The 18,460-nt window shown below is 35.7% G+C and overlaps 1 non-coding gene across 1 annotated transcript; it reads right to left on the minus strand.

Moving 5' to 3' along the window:
- Positions 1-15,735: 15,735 nt before the first annotated feature.
- LOC122100122 lies at positions 15,736-15,842 on the minus strand. The gene has a single exon (XR_006146103.1). It is a non-coding gene; the product is annotated as a U6 spliceosomal RNA (small nuclear RNA).
- Between the last annotated feature and the right edge of the window lie 2,618 nt (positions 15,843-18,460).

The raw sequence follows: 18,460 nt of genomic DNA on the forward strand, positions 1-18,460 counted from the left end.
ACATCTACTCCATGGACAAGGAACATGGAAGGGGTTCCTGAACCTGCTGGAGAATGCATGGAGGAAAGTTTCGTTGTCAGCCTGAGTACAAAAGTTAGCTTCACCTGCCTGGGCCTGTCTTTCTTGTTTTCTCCCCACAGTGGAGAAGAATTGTCCCCTGCTCTGTGGAGAATAAATACTGTACAAGCCGATCTGAATGTGGCTTCTGTTTGGTCTTCACTCTTTCCTAGGTGGGCAGTCACCGCCCCACGGTGCGTGTGTGCTCCCAGGGGCTGATCCTCAGAGCCCATGCCCAAGGGGCAGGTGGGTGCTACATGTGAGTCAGTGGCACTGTGTCATTCATGCAGCAGCTGCCGGGTAGCTGCTCTAGCCCAACAGCAGTTACACCCTGATATTCTCCCACAGTCCCAGGAGAGGTGCCCACAAGGGCCTGAGTTGGGAAAGCTGACACTAGGGTCCTACTTCACCAAAGGGACCAGCATGCAAGATGAAGTGGCTTACACCTAAATTACTAATTATATTATGGAGCAGTTTTAAACAAAGTGATACACATTACTGTATGATATATAATGCTATATTCTTGAGTCTGGAGTCTCCAAAATCATTGGACTTCATAATAGCAAGAATGGATTTTATTGTTTGTATTTACAATGCCACTATGGCAATCTGAAATAAAAGTACAACAAAACTCTTATCCAAAAACCACATTATTAAATCTCAGAATTAAAAAAAAAGTATGTAAGTAGTGCAAATGAAATTATACTAGAATAGTAAATTACACACAAAATATATTACATTAGTTATACTCAAAAGTAAAATAAGTAATTACAAAAAGAATTCCTACTGGATAAAAAATATTACAGTGGTTTAACAGGTTGAAGTGATATAAGTTATATATTTTGTTTTAATAAAACTTATTTATATCTCCCCGTTCTGTTTATCTCAGAGAAGGAAAATGATAGGAAGTAGAAATTATATGTGGCACCTCTTGCTTCCAGTACCATGAAGGGGACTGGCACTTCATAATGGGAGTCCTGGGGTGACACCCACACCCAGCCCATGTAGACCTATCAGAGGTCCGTGTGGTGACACTGAAGGGGTCGAGGACAGGACATTGCTGCTGCAAAAGGGGCAGCACTTGTTGTGGTGGGCTGCAGACAACAAAGCTCCAGAGTGACCAAACCAATCTACCCAGCCTCAGGTACCAAAGCCAGGAGGGAAGGCAGGGGAGACCCCAAACCCTACCTTCAATCTGTGCAGCCTACACTGCCAAGGCCAGACCCATTGCACTGATTTGGAGCCCAACATGGGTAGGAGGTGTGCCCATTGCCTCCAAATGGAGCATCCCCAGAATGGCACCCAGAGCTGGACCCATGTCTACCAGAAGGATGACAAAGTAAAGCCAAAGGAGCTTTCGGCCCCTGGTGCTGCAGCTGGTGCATTGCAAGTCCAGGCTCCTCTGGCACTGATGGGTATATGTAGGGATGGCCCTGTACCTGAGTCCACAGAGATAAGCAAATGGAGGTCCACGGGGATGCTGAAGGGGCTCCAGGTTGCTGAGCTGCTGCAGCTGTCACAAGCCCACTTGCAGAGGGGACAGCACATGGCTCTAATCCACAGACCACCTTAAAGACTGATGAGGTGAACCAAGGCTGGGCTGCCTGGCCCCAAGGGGGTGGATTACATGCCTAGCCTTCCTTCTCCCATGGGCTGCGCTCTGTAGACACATGGTGTCCCCCCAACCCCACACCCATGGGGGCAGGCAGTGATCCTAGAACGGTGTCTCTCTGGGATTACACTTGCACCCAGGACCACTGCAAACCAGTACCAGCCGAGCTGGAGGAGGAGAGGGCAGCAGTGGACTCAATTCTAGCTCCATGGATGCCAGCTCCTGGGTGAAATGGAACAACTGAGACTGGGATGAGAGGTCGGTAGGGTGAGCAATGCTCATCTGGCAATGCTAGGGAGCATGCACACACATCTCCTCACTGCACATCTGCCACATGGGAGGGGGCCCCACTTCTCAATGGCTGACCTGAGGAGGCAGTCACACCCACAGGGACTACAGAAATGGTGGTTAACGTGGTGATTTGGAAAGGGCTCTAGGGCACAGCTTTGCTGCAGCACTGAACAACTGGCAAAAAAAGGAAAAAATATCCATTAAAACTTTGTTTTTTTGGTTGGCCGTGGGGCTGCACTAAAACTTTTCATCAATGATGACCTATTATACTTTAAAAACAGTTTTACTTTCCTCTTGTCCTATATTTTTGCATGGGGCCCTTTGTGTTAACCAGAAATCTCCAGGATTTCTTCATGCACAGTAATACAAATTAAAATAGCTTCTATTCTTTCTTTAATTAAGGGAAGTTGCATTTAGTTCTTCCCCATGTTAGATTCATGAAAAAGAAATCCTGAAGAATATCTATAAAACACCAAACTCAGGATTTATTCTGAACTCCTCTCTGAAGAAAGAGAATACAATGACCAAGAAATAGGTATCACCCATATTGTCACTCTGCTAGTTCTCTCTGATTAGAAAATAATCCTGCCAGGCACATGCAGATCACTTATGCAAAATGTTTTCCAAAAATTCTTGTTGTTATATTGCATTTATCTTCCTCCTCCTGTCTACCCTCTTGCGGCAATTCCCCCGGGTCCTGTTTCCTTCTTCCTTCTCTCCTCTCCTCTACATTTTCCCTGTCCCCTCCTCTTCTCTCTCCTGCTATGTACTTCCTCTGCTCTTACCCCTTCCTCCTCCTTTCCTTTCCTATTTCTCCTACACTTTCACTTTTTTCTACTTCTTCTTTATGGTCCTGTGGGTTGGACTCACGCTAAGCAGTTGCTCTGCTGCTCGCTACATTCCTCCAGTCTGGACTTCACTTCAATTACACTCTTTTTCTGATTTGTTTTTAAAAAGCAAACCCAGCAAAGACTTTCGATTCAGGATTTAATTCATTGTACATATTCTACACCACAAATATGTGCTACTTCATACAGTGAAGCTAATAGGTTTGATTATGGCTTCAGATAAACTCATCAGAAACAATGTGTTTGAAGGCAATCTAATGTGATCCTCTGTTGCTACCAAATTAATGAACTGGTTACTTTGTATCTTGCACAAGTGCTTCCATATTGCTCCCAGTTTAGTGAACTGTCACTTTGTGGTAGCACCACAGTAACACTAACGCAAGGATTGTTGGGGATCAGAAGATTAAGTCCAGACAGGAAAATCCATAAGATATGTATCTCAAATTAATTACTAAAAAGCCATAAGAAGACCTGTGGCTACGTGGTTTAGTGCCTTCCTTGCACAGAATAAGCTGATGACAGGACCCAGACCTGAGTTGAAGACCTGTGGTAGGTGCACACACACACACACACACACACACACACACACACACACACACAGAATTTCCCTGCTAGAGGAAGTAAAATATCTCTTTTCCCAATAACATGCTTGAGTTTCTAGACTATGGGTTTGGATATTTTTGAAAGTTGCATTATTAACTTACCTAATTTTAACAAATGACATCCTGTTTACTATTATTTAATCCTGGTTGGAAAATATTTTAAGACATATTTTCATGTAGAAAATTGAGTTTGTTCCCCAAAATCGTGACTGTCTTGGTTTATAAGAAAGAAAGACTTGTGCCTTTACTTCATTAGTTCATAAATTAGAAAAGTAACCCTAACTCTAGAACCAATTGCCTTTGGATTCTAAAGGCCACACAAATACATAAGTTTTTATTCATCCTATCTTTGATTCAGCTCATCTTTCTTAAAGTAATTCATAGTTTTACTCAATATCTTGCCATTTTTCTAACCCGAACCCTAACTGGAACATTCAGGATAACCTCACACTAATCATACCCTAATCCTAACATTATTAGCAGTTTCCTATTTCACATACATCCAAATTCTAACTTGACTTGTTATTCAAAGATTTACTTTCAGTTTGACCCTAAATTTTCCATTTCCCTAATACTAATACTAACCCCAGCTGGAACTGAAACCTAACTTTCACCATAATGATAGTACAATTCTAATGTTTAAGAAAAAGACTCTAGTTTTTATTCATTCTAATGAATACTCCAGTTTTCCCTCTGGAAATGAGTTCCAGTTTGCCCTTATTCCCAAAAATTTCCTGATTCTACTTCTGAAGTGATCTTGTTCCCTAATATGATCCATTATATTACTTTTCCTCACATTTTCTTATCAGAAAAGACACTGTAGTTTCCATTGATTTTACCTTTTCCTGAACCACTGTTCCCTAAAACAGTTTCAGATTTACTTACCATCTTGTCCATTACTTAATGCTAATTCTCAACTTAAACTTGGCTGGAAAACTCCCATTAATCATTACAAGAATTATCACTGAGAAATAAATTTAATGATAATGCTCTAGTTACTATTCAGTGTCACATTTTTGCTTCTACTTGTTAGTGAAAACTGAATTTTCTTTTTATGGTCGGTCATCGGGTTTGTACTCTGGGCTTTGGCGCTATCCCTCAGCTCTTCAGCTCAAGGCAAGCACTCTACCCCTTGAGTCACAGCGCCACTTCCGGTTTTCTAGTGGTTTATTGAAGATAAGAATCTCATGGATTTTCCTTGCCAGGTCTGGCTTTAAACTGTGATCCTCAGATCTCACCCTCTTGAGTAGATAGTATTACAGGCGAGAGCCACTGGTGCCTGGATTGGAAACTTAATTTTATAGTAAAAACTTTCCTATTCATAACAGTAATCATAATCAGAACAAAATACTGACCTTAATCTTAGTAAAATTATATGTCAATACTAACATTAACACAGGTAAACTAATTTTCACTCATCCTAACTTCATTCAAATAAACCTTCCAAACATAAGCTTCAATTTTTTCCCAATATCTTAGTCATTTTCTAACCCTAAACTTAATCTTTCTTAACTGGAACATTGAGAATAACCATACGACTAATTGTAAGTAGATTCTAATATTAATAGCAATACTCTAGTTCACATTCATTCTAATTCTTACCATGCTTATTCTAAAATTTACCTACAATTTGAGCATCATTTTTTTCTCCTACACTCTAACCCTAACCATGTCTAGAATCCTAATGATAACCTTGACACCAATGGTATCCCAATTCTAAAATTTATGTAAAATGCTTGCTGTGTCATCCTAGCTGAAATTCCACTTGTAATTCTTCACATAAATTGCAGGTTTTCCTAAACCCTACAGATTTTCTCACTCTTAACTCTGAATCTATCTTGTTCCATAACAGGAATCATTATACCGATTGATCTCAAATCTTGATATTATGAAATACACTGTACTTCCATTATCCCTGCTTTTCCTGAATTCCTAGAACTTAAAATAAGTTCAGATTTACTTAACATTTAAACCATTCCTAATCCTAAACCTACAGATAATTGAATCATAATGTTAATAGCAAGCCTCTATTTCACATTTATCCTAACTCTTGCTAGGCATGTAGGCCTAAATTTTATTTGCACTTTGAAACTAAAAATTTTAAAGTGTTTATCTATTTCCTGTCAGGTGTTGTTTTACTTTATTTTTTAAAATTTTATTTTATTGTAAAGAGGCTTACTGAGGGATTACAGTTACATGTGTAAGGTAATGAGTCCATTTCTTGTTGAACATTGTTGCCTTGTTCTTTGTTGGTCTCCCACTATAACTCCTCCTTCCCCTTGGTGTAAATTTCATTTTCAATATAGTGTGCTGTGAGTATCATTGTTGCAATAGGTCATCTTGTGTTGAACCTAAATTTTCTTTTCTCTAACCCTAATTCTAATTCTGTCTGTGATCCTAAACCTAACCATAATAGTAATTATATTATATATATTATATAGTAATTCAGAAATTAACAAAATATTGAAGTTTTTATTCATCGTTAATCCACTGCACATCTTGAATTAAGTTGCAGTTCACCTTAAATCTTCCAAATTAGCTTATATGTGCATATATGAAGATGTAATTTGATGTGAAAAACAGAAGATCTTTAGAGGAAGGAATAATGAAAAGGAAATACAGGGAGTACAATCAAATGCATTAAATATATTTTGGAAAGAGCATAAAGAAACTGCCTCTTCTAACAATTAATAACCATTAACAAAATAACTAAAAATTAATAAGTAAATAACATACTGCCTTCTAGTGTTAAGAGAGCCATGATATGTCTTGTGAATAAAATAATTGTGTTAGATAAACTTTGTTCATGCATAATTTAATTTATTATTAATTATTTAATTTAATTTATTATTTAATTTAATCAATGAAAATATATCAAAAAGATTCCATGATAAAAATGTAAATCAGTTACTTAGCAATTGTTTGAGAAAAAATAGTCATGACTTTTAAGAAACTAAATGTCTCTTTTCCGACAAAGCACTGCTTTCAGTTTACAAATCTAGTTTTTCTAAGTTTAGAGATAATAATTGGCATGAAAAACAACTAACTGTACATCTTATTTCTTGAATGAGTGATGTTTTAAACATTATCTTTTATTCAAATGAATACTTAGGTCTACTTTTTCAAAATAAATGCAATTTTATCTCCTTTCAGTACAAGTACTTTCCCTGCAATTAAATGTATTAGTATATACAGGTATTTATACGCTAAATCTTCTATGTTTGTTATGTAGATCTATATATTCAGAATGATATGGTTTTTCTATTCACAAATGTCTAACATGTGGGATTTTTTGCTTCATTAATATAAATTATCTCAGGTTGTTGTGAAGGCTCCAGTAAGCAGTGTGGTCAAAAACATGTCCTGAATTCTAAATATTAAATCTAATCATTTTTAGCCTTTGATTATATCATTCATTTTCTCTTCAGAGCAATTAAACTATAATAAATACTACTTTTTAAACATTTCACTCATATTGTAAATAATATTAACATAGTTCACACAGAGACTAGTTATTTCAAACTCACCATATTTAATGATCATAGTGTGAAGAATATAGAGAGTAGAAGGTCCTTATACTCAATAATATTTGTGGTTAAATTAAATCAAATCATATATCTGGATTTCTAATTTAGAGGTTAATCATATGGAAACAGGAACATACTAAGAAAAATGATTACTTTGGGACCATTTTCTTCTTAAAATTATGCAGCAAAAATATCTCTAAGAAATATATTTTTAATAAAATATTTCAGCCCTTAGTTAAAGTGCATTATGCTTTCATATAAAGTTTATCTCAAAATAGAAATTCTGCAACTAATCTAATGTATGTTTTCATGAAGAAAATGCTATGACTGGTAACCTTGTTATGTGATTTTAATTATATTTTTGTTGTGACATGATTCCTGTTTACAGTTAATACTAACTACATACAAATCATGCACATGCACACTAACTTACATAAGATAATATTCAAACAAAATTATCTTTCTTCCTATCTCCCACAGGGAAGGATGAGGTGTTGAAGTATATTAAATGATTGCACTCTAAAAGAGATTCTTTATGAAATGGAAATTTGTAACCTGAGGATGGGATCATGAGCAATTTCTACTTGGCTGAACAGGAATTCTCATTTCTACAGCACTTTCTAACCTTTTAATCACACAGAGAAATCCACAAAATTTGAAGTTCATATGAAGGGATTACATTCCTAAAAGATGTGCCAACCCTGCTCAAAAGTTCGGTCTCATCACTAGTTCTTTGTGTTTGCTGGCTGATCTATTTCTCTATCATATGTTTCATATTATTAAGTATATTAGTAAGTCAGCTGTGAGTGCATAGCAGGAGACTCCTGAAATCACTGCTATTGCTGGGTAATATTCAGGAGAGAGGAAAAAGATTATATTACTCTGCAATTCCTCCCTTTGGCCTTCAATAAACCAATCAATTGTCAAAACAATCATGTAAGATGTTAGTTTACTTTTCTCTTTTTAAGTAGGATTAAGCAAGTGTTTTTCAAAGTAAAAAGTGATGACAGTAGTATCAGAACTTTGATATGAGCACCTTCTCCCTAACAAGTAATGCTCTATGGGCTGTAAATATGGAATTCACACTTAAATTCTCTCTCCCTAAAAGCACTCACACAGACACAGAAACAAACAGACAGACACACAGACACAGACACAGACACAGACACACACACACACACACAGACACAGACACAGACACACACACACACACACACACACAGCTGCCACCCAGGCACATAAGAGAACAGTTCAATTCCTTGGTAATGATAATTGATTGATGTTTGCTCCATTGGTTTTTCATTTTTTCAGGACCTTGCCTGGACCTGCATCTTACTCTGAAATCAAATCCCCTGCTTTTAGTATACTGTGTTTATGTATTCATAGTATGTACCTGGCTGCTTCAGGCCAATTAATAATACCCTGAATAGAGTATCCTCAAACTTGACATTCAAGTCAAACTCCATGAATTCATACTATTATTCGGAAATACTAAAATTTATTGGATCTAGAAACCAAAAAAACCCCACTTTGTTATATTAATAGGAATTGACATCATTAAATTAGAATACTATTGATCAGGAACTGAGGTAAGAGGACAGGCGTATGTTGGAAAATGTGGAATACTGGATGTGTGTTAAAGATATAAAATCATCGTCTGTTGGATCATTTTTATTGTAAACTTAGCCTATATTGAAAGCTCAATTTACATATACAGTTTTCCAGCTATTTGTTTACCCATCACTTCTGATCACAAATCCTCTTATAAATTTTTATAGTATCTTTGAATAAATCACATAGTTTGCATGTCCTTATCATCTTAAGGAAAAACAGTCTGCTTCTACATCTTTCATCTATGTGACGTACCTTTATTTTTGTTTTCTCTGTTTGCTGAATAAATGTATTCCTGGAAACAGGATATTGACAACAAATCTGGGTTTAATTTTCATTTTTTAAATTTGAAATATAATATAAACTTTGTTGTGACTACTCATTTTCTAAAACTGAGTGATATTCATGAACACTAATATTTTGGTGCTTTTAAGTAAATTCTGACTTGATGTGGTATGGTAGTTCTAATGTCTCATTGACTTAACCATTAGATTATTAATGTATAAACAGTTCATTGCACTTTTTTAATTTTAAATATAATATAGTCCCCAAGGATTTACTTTAAAGTGATAAGGGGGGGCAGTTGTCTTCATGTTCCATAGTTTATATTTATTTCAGTAAAAGAACTAATAATACATGATGTATGCTGGAGCAATATAAAAGATGAGAACATATTTCTAAAGAGAATGGGTTTATTGATTAAAACAGAAAACTTTGAAATAGTCATGTATCTTGGTTGAAACTGCATAAATTTCATATAAATGTAGCTCCACATGAGAATCAGGGATAAATTCACATTAATATTATTGAGATTTACATCACAATATAAGCAATCTAGGTATTTTAAGGAATTGGTCATTCAAAGCACTAGATACCTACTGGATGAGGAATGGAATTGAAAATAGCAGAGGAAAACAATTCAACATGCAGATATTATGATTTTATAATACTAATATGAAAGAAATGGAGCTTTTGCCTTTCTGAAGAAGAAAGTTTAGCCAGTAATTTCAATGTAAGACTTTAGTTGTAATGAGTCTAAAGTCTTTTTCTCCAAGATATTCAAGAGTACTATGCTCATCTTCTGAAGAGTAAGTAATTATTTTAATTAACTTTGCTTAATATTAATTTACTTGTAGCAAATAGGTTAAAATGTCTCCTCTCTTTCTTTCAATGTAATAAAATACATTTCATATTATTAATGTCTCTTCATACAAGCCTGAAATCACTATTTCAAACTAACACAAACAAAAACCTCAAAAATAACCTGATAAAACCATCACAAATCCTAAATTATGTGAAAAAAATTAACAATATATAAAAAATATCTGAGGAATTGGAAAAACAATGGCAAAATAACAACATAAAATTCCCCTAGCTCTCTAATGAAACAGAGAATTAGAGTCCTAGCAGGTACTCCACTTCTAAAAAGTCACACCCAGTCAGTTATAACTATTTATAGATATACAATTCAAAAGAAGAGTTTATACTGTCTTCACAAGAAAACAGAAATATATGAAAAGGTGTCCAGCCAGGCAGGTGACTGCTGTGACTGTGTTGGCTAACATATTTAAAGGCACAGCTGCAGTGTGGAAATAAAAATTCCACATGGGAAACAAAAGCAGGAACAGAAGTGTACATCGGAGACAGCCACAGCCATACTCAGAGACAATTCAAGATACCACTGGGCAGCCCAAACTGTCACTGGAACCGCTAGTATTAACATCACTACATCTCACCACAATAGATTTCTACTCCTACACTTAATGGTCTAGACAAAAACCTAATTCCACAAAAACAAATCACAACAGAAGATCCAACCAACAAATGGCAAATCAACCAAGAACATAAAGAGTCACCTATTAAGATTATATAGCCCCCAAAAGAAATCCTCCAAGTGAACAGAGCAAATCAGAAAAATACAAGAAAAGTGATGTCAAGGTAGTATAATTCACACAGTAAATAACCAGGCATTAGAACAGACAATTAGGGACCTAGAAGATAGTTTTCAAAATACATTACATTTACGGCTTTAAATGTGATTAATGGAAAGATACAAAACCTCTACAAGGAAATTTATTGAACAAGATGCGAACAACCAAAGATTAGCAAGATAACTCATGGAGACTACAAGCAGAAAAATAAATTCTGAAAAGGCAAGGGAGTCCAAGGAAAAAATGGATGCCTAGTTAAAAGATATGAGAGAAGACACAGCTAAATAAACAACCCTACCAACCCACCCACCCAAAGAAAATATGTAAAGAAAGTCAATACAAGACCTAAAACAAAGCTTTATAAAGAGATAGAAGCCCTAAAAAATGACCAATTATAAAACAGGGAAATCAAAAACAAAGTATAAAGTCTTCACAGCAAATAGATGACATAGAAGACAATCTCAGGGGTCAAAGACCAAGTAGGTCTAATAGGAAAGAGGAAATAATCATTTAGAACAAATCCAAGAAATAAGAAATGATCTTGCTACAACTTCACGACTCAGTTAGAAGATCAAATTTGGAGGAGATTGGTCTCAAGAAAGAAAAGAGCAGGAAACTAAATGGATGGGAAACATATTACAGAATTCTAGCAGAGAACATTCCAAACATCCAAAGAGATAGGCACAGTCAGAGAAGAGAAGCCTTAAGAACAAACATAGAATTCTAGAAGAGAACAACCCACCACCACATTATAATCCATTAGAGGATCATTAATGATCAAGGAAACGATTCTTAAAGCTGCCATAGAGAAAAGATTGATTATTTATAAACTATATACAGTCAGAATAAACACAAATTTCTTAGTTGATATGATAAAATGAAGAGCCTGGCATGATATATAACAAACATTAAAGGCAAACAACTACCAACAGTGAATATGGTCCCAAGCCAAACTCTCCACCACATCAGCAGGGTAGAAGTTAATCAAATATATCTTACAGAGAGAAGATCAAGAAGAACATGAACTGGTTATATAAGATCAGAAGTAGGTAAACATATTAAGAGTAGATGAGGCACAGCTCCTAAGAGCTCCTAAGAGAATTTACTCAAATAGATAAAATTAGAGAAAAAATGAGACATCATAACATAAATTAGCAAAATTGTGAATGTTATAAGAGAGTACTTTGAAAACCATATACCAATCACCTGGAGAATCCTGGAGTAATTGATGCTTTCCTATACTCGAACTGAACCAAGAAGTGATACATAAGAAGTAATGAAAATGAAATGTCAATAAACAATTTCTCATAACAGAAAAATCTAGGACTCAATAGATTTACCATGAAATTAAGGCCTGCAAAGAACTTACAATACTCAGGTCTAACTCTTCAATGGAATAGAAAGGGAAATGGAATTATCAAACATAATCTATGAAGCTAGAATTAGACTCTTCCTCAAATCAGCTAGGGACTCATCAAAGAAAGAGAACTATGAACCCAGCTCTTTGATAAGCATTGATGCATAACTTCTCAATACAATTCTCACCAACCAACTTCAACAATTAACAAAAAATACATGTTATGATCAAACAGTATTCATCCTAGGATACAGCTGGATTCAATATACTTGTCAATAAACATAACACACACCATCAGCATAAGCAAGGACAAGAACCACATGATTGTTTATATAGATGTAGAAATAGCTTTTAACAAACTCCAATACCCCTTTATGATTGAAAGGTCTGAGAAGCTAGGAACTCATGGAACTTTCCTCAGTATAATACAGAGTATGTATACGACAAAGAGAAAATAAGCATGTACCTAACGATGGAGGCATGAAGACATTAAAATCAGGAATGAGAAAAGGATGTCCACTCTTTCTACTACTCTTCAATATAGTAGTGGACTTTCTAGCAAGGACAATAGGTAAGAGAAAAATATAAAAGGGATCCAAATATGAAAGGAGTAAAACTATTCCCTTTCACAGATGAAATGATACTTTATATAAAGGACCCTATAGCTTCCCCCCCAAAAAAAGTTAGTAAAAGTAATGCTAATCTTCAGCAATGTAGCAGGGTATAAAACCTACAAGAATCAATAGTTTTCCTGTGTTACCAACAATGGGAAGATCCAGGCTGAAACCCAAAAAACAACCTCATATATATTAGCCTCAAAATCAAATCAAACCTAAGCAAAACAAAACAACAATAAAACTAGGAATTAATTAATTTAACAAAAAAGTGAAGGACCTCTATTATGAAAACTTTAAAGGCCTAAAAGCGAAATTGAAGGAGATTCAAGGAAATGGAAAGTCTTTCCATGCTTCTGGTTGGAAGAAATAACATTGTGAAAACTGCAATACTGCCCCCAAACAATTGGCAATGCAATACCCATCAACATCCCTACAATATTCTTCAATGTAATAAAGAAAGCAATCCAAATTTATTATTGAATTACAAAATTACAGTTGAAAGGAAGACTTAGAAATGAACTCATAGGCCTATAGTCATCTTACACACACACACACACACACACACACACACAAACACACACACTGGAATTTTATTCACCCATCAGAAAGGATGACTGTTCACCAGTCTTAAGGAAGATCAAAGGCTTGGGAACATTATACTAAGAGAAAGGAATGCACACTCGAGCAATATAGGTTTCATATATTCATTCATTCATGGTAGCTAGAAGGTACCTACAAATCTACAAGAGAGATTCTTCCTCCAGTTTGAATTGCCATTATCAAGAAAACTGACAATAGCAAATGCTAAGGTGGATGTAGCCAAATGGGAACTCTATTACACTGTTGGTGGGAAATTAAATTTGTTCAACCATTCCGAAGTGCAGTATGGACTTTATGTGAAAGACTAAACAGATCTCCCTTATGACCCAGTAATTCCTGTCATGGACAGTAATCCAATAAATAACAAACAAGCTCACATTAAAGCTACCAGTATAACAATGTTCAGGGCCCAGGTCCCGAGTTCAAGGACTGGAAAAAAAGTTACCACTGCTTGTATTTGTTTCCCCAAATATGAACCTTTTGACATAAGATACAAAATCTTTCTATTTGCAACAGCTAGAATAGGACTTACCTGTAGTGGGTAATAAAATGTCTTCTTTGTTGAATGTTAGGAAAAGCTGTAGGCAGCCCAAGAAAAGGGAGACTTTTGTTGTTGTTGGTGGTGGTCGAGGGGCTTGAAGTCTGGGCTTGGGCACTGTCCCTGAGCTCTTCAACTCAAGGTGAATGCTCTACCTTTTGAACCACATTGCCACTTCTGGTTTTCTGGTGGTTAAATGGAGATGAGTCTCAGGGACTTTCCTGCCCAAGTTGGCTTTGAACAGCAGTCCTCAGATCTTAGCTTCCTGAGTAGCTAAGATTACAGCTGTGAGCCACTGTCACCAGGCTAAAAATGGGGGATTTTTATAAAAGAAAATCCACCTCTTCACCTGTGTCTAAACCTCATATATTACTATTAAAACACTTCATCCTCAACTCATTTGATCTGACATTTGTAAATTTTCTCTTTTCCTTCATGTGGGAATACTGCAGTCAATGTCAACTCAACTGTGGGACTGGATCAATTGTACGGTAATCGCTAGCACCTAAATCAAAAACATATACATCAAAACAAATGAAACCCTCATTTCGAATAATTGTTTTCTCTTTTTATTACAAATCTGTGCTTGATTACTTCTTAATGTGATAGTGGACCTCCTAACAGAGGGATGAATTTTTCTTTCTCTTGAGCAATTGTCCTTCTTCCACTTGGGTCAAATATTTAAATTTCAAAAATTTCAATTGATAATTCATTAAGGTGACCTCTAAGAAAATGTGCAATTCTGGAATTGGTCTTCTGTGTTGTTCTCACGTGCACAGGCTTTCTATGATTTATTTGTTTTATAAGGAATTCTATTTTCCAATCTTTGTGTGACCAATTTTAGTCCCTCTGATCAGTCTTTCCTACCCTCTCTCAGGAGTCTTTTATTTCAGTCTGCCTCATAAAAAATATATTAGTTATCAGCTAAATGACTCCCAGCTTCAGTATTTTGCCTGACTTCATGTAGACTGTGATAGGAGCCTTGACTGGCCTTGCTTACTGGAGATTTTTACTTGTTTGTTTTGTTTTGTTTTTAGAGGTCTAGGATTACTAGTCAATGTATTAGCTTCTCTGGGCCACAGTGATCACCTGGACTAGAGTCAATAGGTTTTTGTCCTAATGATAAAAAAAAAAACAGCTGACTAAATTCCTGTTTTAATTATCTCAAAATGAGGCAATCTGGCATCCTTGCAAAGCCATCAATAATATTCTGCTACCACTTACAGAAATGGTCTATCAAGATGGCTTTTCAAGGTTGACTGTAAAAAATGTTTATTTCGGGGGCTGGGAAGGTGGCTCAGTGGTAAGAGCGCTTGCTTTGCATGCCTGAGGCCCTGGGTTCGATTCCCAGCACCACCTAAGAAAAAAAAGCCAGAAGTGGCACTGTGGCTGAAGTGGTAGAGCACTAGCCTTGAGCTGAAGAGCTGAGGGACAGCGCTCAGGCCCAGAGTTCAGGCCCCACGACTGGACCCCCCCAAAAAAAAGTTTATTTCTGTGTGGGAGGACCATATAAAAAACAAAAAAAAATCACATCATACATTATAAATACTTTAGAAACAACAGCAAGAAAAAAAAACCACTTGTGTGCCTATCTTGGAGTTCATTAAGCTTACTATCACCTTATCTATTCACATGCATATAGCTTTTGACCTTTTCTGCTTATCCACGACATATATTAATTATTGACAATAAGGAATACCACGTGACTGATGTTTCTTTGGACTTGGATTATTTTAGTTAATATAATTTTTCCTAGTCTTTCCATTCCGTAACAAATTGGGTGATGTCATTCTTTCCGATGGATGATAGAATTCCCATACACACACACACACACACACACACAAACTCACAACGTTTTCTTGATCCATTCATCTACTGAGGGGCATCCTGGTGGGTTCCATATCTTAGCTATGGGAAATAATGCTGCAATAAACATAATTGTATTGGTAATTTTAATATGGTCTTGTTGCTGACTATTTAGGTGAATACCCAAAAGTGGGATTGCTTGGTCATTTGTGAGCTCTATGAGGAATCTTTTAAGGAACCTCCATACTGCTTTCCAAGTGGTTGAACAAGTTTACACTCCCACCAAAAAGGAAGTAGGGTTCCCTTCTTGCCACATCCCCTCCAGCATCTGTTATTGTAAAAATGTGGAGCGCTTCACAAATTTGCGTGTCACACTTGTACAGGGACCATGCTAATCTTCTCTGTATTGTTCCACTTTTAGTGTATGTGCTGTTGAATTGAGCACAGAACATTTTTTATATATAAAGTGGAATTGATTTTCTTAAACTAGACAATTCAACAAAAAGTAAGTTCAAAAGATTTGTCGTGAAATTTTAGAACCATGTATTTCTTACATAAGCACACATTTAAGACTAAATTCAAGATATGTTAAAACAAAATAATTCCAGGTATTTGTTGTTCAACAGATGTGTAGGAGGAGAAATTCAATTATTCTATACAAGGCACCTATCATAATGAACACTGCAGCAAGTGTTAAGTTCTTTTTTAAGTCTTAATGTTTTAAATATGTTTAATTTTGGGAATTTGCTTATATGCCAAAATTAAGATTGTTTGGTAGGTCATATAACTTTTCTATAAAGTATTTAAGATTTATGGTAGCAGACATATACAACTAAGTATGTATATTTCAGAGTTTATAGAAACTTTACTAATGAGAAGTTGCAAAGTCTTTGTATGAAGAAACAGTGAAGAGTTAAGACTTTGTTAACTACATAGTTTCTGTAAAAACTTTAGGGCTTCCTTACTTTATATGTTAGCGAGGAACAAAAATGATTATATAAACCATATACAGATGATGAGATGAGCCATAAATAGTAATCTTAGAGGGTAAATTTAAAGACTACTCATAGCCTATAAAACTCTTGTTGAACATCATAATCTTAGCCAGTTTTAAATGTACAGGAATATGAGAAAATAGTAAAATCTAATATGTAGTACACTTCAAATACTGGAAACAATGGTATTTGGTTTTTATTTTATTAATCATTAATATTTAATTATTGGTTTTCTTTATTTGCAGCATTGTTTTCCTTGTTGTAATATAATACAACTTTTTATAAGTCATCATTACGAGGTACTTTGAGAATGTTACTGGGATGGCCGCACCATTTTTATAGGTGCATGTGAATTTACAAAGAGCAAAATTAAGAACAAAATATTGACTAAAATATTCTCAAATAGAGTTTGAATCAGGAGTGTTGATAAATGTCCACACATAAATCTTAGCCCTAGGCTGAAACAGTGGTTTTACAGAGTTGAGGCCACAAAATTGAGAGACGGTTTTGTGTTTAGTGTTTTGGTTTTGTTTCTGTTGGTTGTGGGGCTTGAACTCTGGGTCCTGTGTACTGCTCCTCAGCTCTTCATCTCAAGGCTATTGCTACCACTTGAGCCACAGCACCACTTCCATCATTTTCTGCTTATGTAGTGCTGAGGAATGTGGTGTTGATGGGTTATCATACATCAAATACCTTCAAATGTACATGTAGAGTCTAAAGATAGCAGTATGAATATTCTCATACAGCTCTTGTTTATCTGTTATGCACTTTCAGTATTATGATATTTCTCTTTCATTCTCTATTTCCTCTCTTTCTCTTTCATGCTCCATGTCTGCTACTTAGAATTTCTGCTGTGCTACTATTGTCCTTCAGGAACCACTGGGATTTTGGGAACATGATAGGGACGATCAGTTACCCTTGCATTCTTTAAGAGTTATAAGAGTGACGTGATATTATTCTTTGCCATTGTAAATGGCAAAACAACAGATCTAGGAATTCCTTTTCACTTTTAGTACTATTACAAATTTTCCTCATAGGAATCATTGGGATGGATAAAATACTTTTAACCTGCGTCCTAAAAGATCTTTTCCTTTTACAAGCAACCTTTTTCTTTTAATATCAGTAAGTAACAAAAACAAAGCTATCCTATGGAAAGTAGGCTGAAGTTGTTCACAGGGATGAAAAACAAGGAAGGGGGGAAGTGAGCACAGATCCTCAGAGCAGTTTATCATGTACACTTTGTGAGAATGACAATGTGCTGGGAAGTCTAGATTAAATCACTGAACACCTGATATATATAAATATATGCACATATATATTTATTTATATATGAATATATGTGTGTATATGCCCTTATATATGTACATATGTATATTGCTCTACATACAAATACACACATATATATATATACACATGTATACATGCACACATGGAGAAAGACGCATAGATACAGCCAACACAAGTTTCACTACTTGTTGAATATGCCCTAGACGGAATGCTTGGAACCAAATATGTTGAAGATATATTTGTCTCTAAGACTTATTTTAGCACTTCTCTTATCTCTTATAACTGGTAGGTTTTGAACAGATTCGACTTGCAAATACAGTACAAGTGATAGCAAATCACCCAGAAATCTCAGTAAGTATAGGTCATATGGTGTCTCCTTGCTCCCCATAGAATGTTTGCTCTTGTAGACACTCTCAACAACCAAAAAAGCAGGAGAATACCCTGGTAAAGAATAAAGTTATACGGCATCTTTCCTTGAGCTCTTTTCCAACAGCCAGCATCAATTCCTAAGTAATGTGTGAGTCCACAGAAGACTGGAGCTCAGGTCAACATTTAACCAACCCATGTGATAAGTCTAAAGTGAGAATTGCTGTCTGAGGTCTTCCATTTCCTGGCCACGAAAATAAGAAAAAGTATTTGTAATGTATTAAAATTTGAGAATAATTTGTAACCTGTCAATAAATGTGTAGAATACAATTGAACCAACGGACAAAAGATGCATTTCATTTGTGTGCTTTTGGACTTGGTGAGTGATTTTAGGTGTGTCTACACAAGTAGAATC

This window comes from Dipodomys spectabilis, unplaced genomic scaffold, assembly GCF_019054845.1.
Source record: "Dipodomys spectabilis isolate Male_0828 unplaced genomic scaffold, ASM1905484v1 ptg000565l, whole genome shotgun sequence".
In the NCBI taxonomy this organism is placed as follows: domain Eukaryota; kingdom Metazoa; phylum Chordata; class Mammalia; order Rodentia; family Heteromyidae; genus Dipodomys; species Dipodomys spectabilis.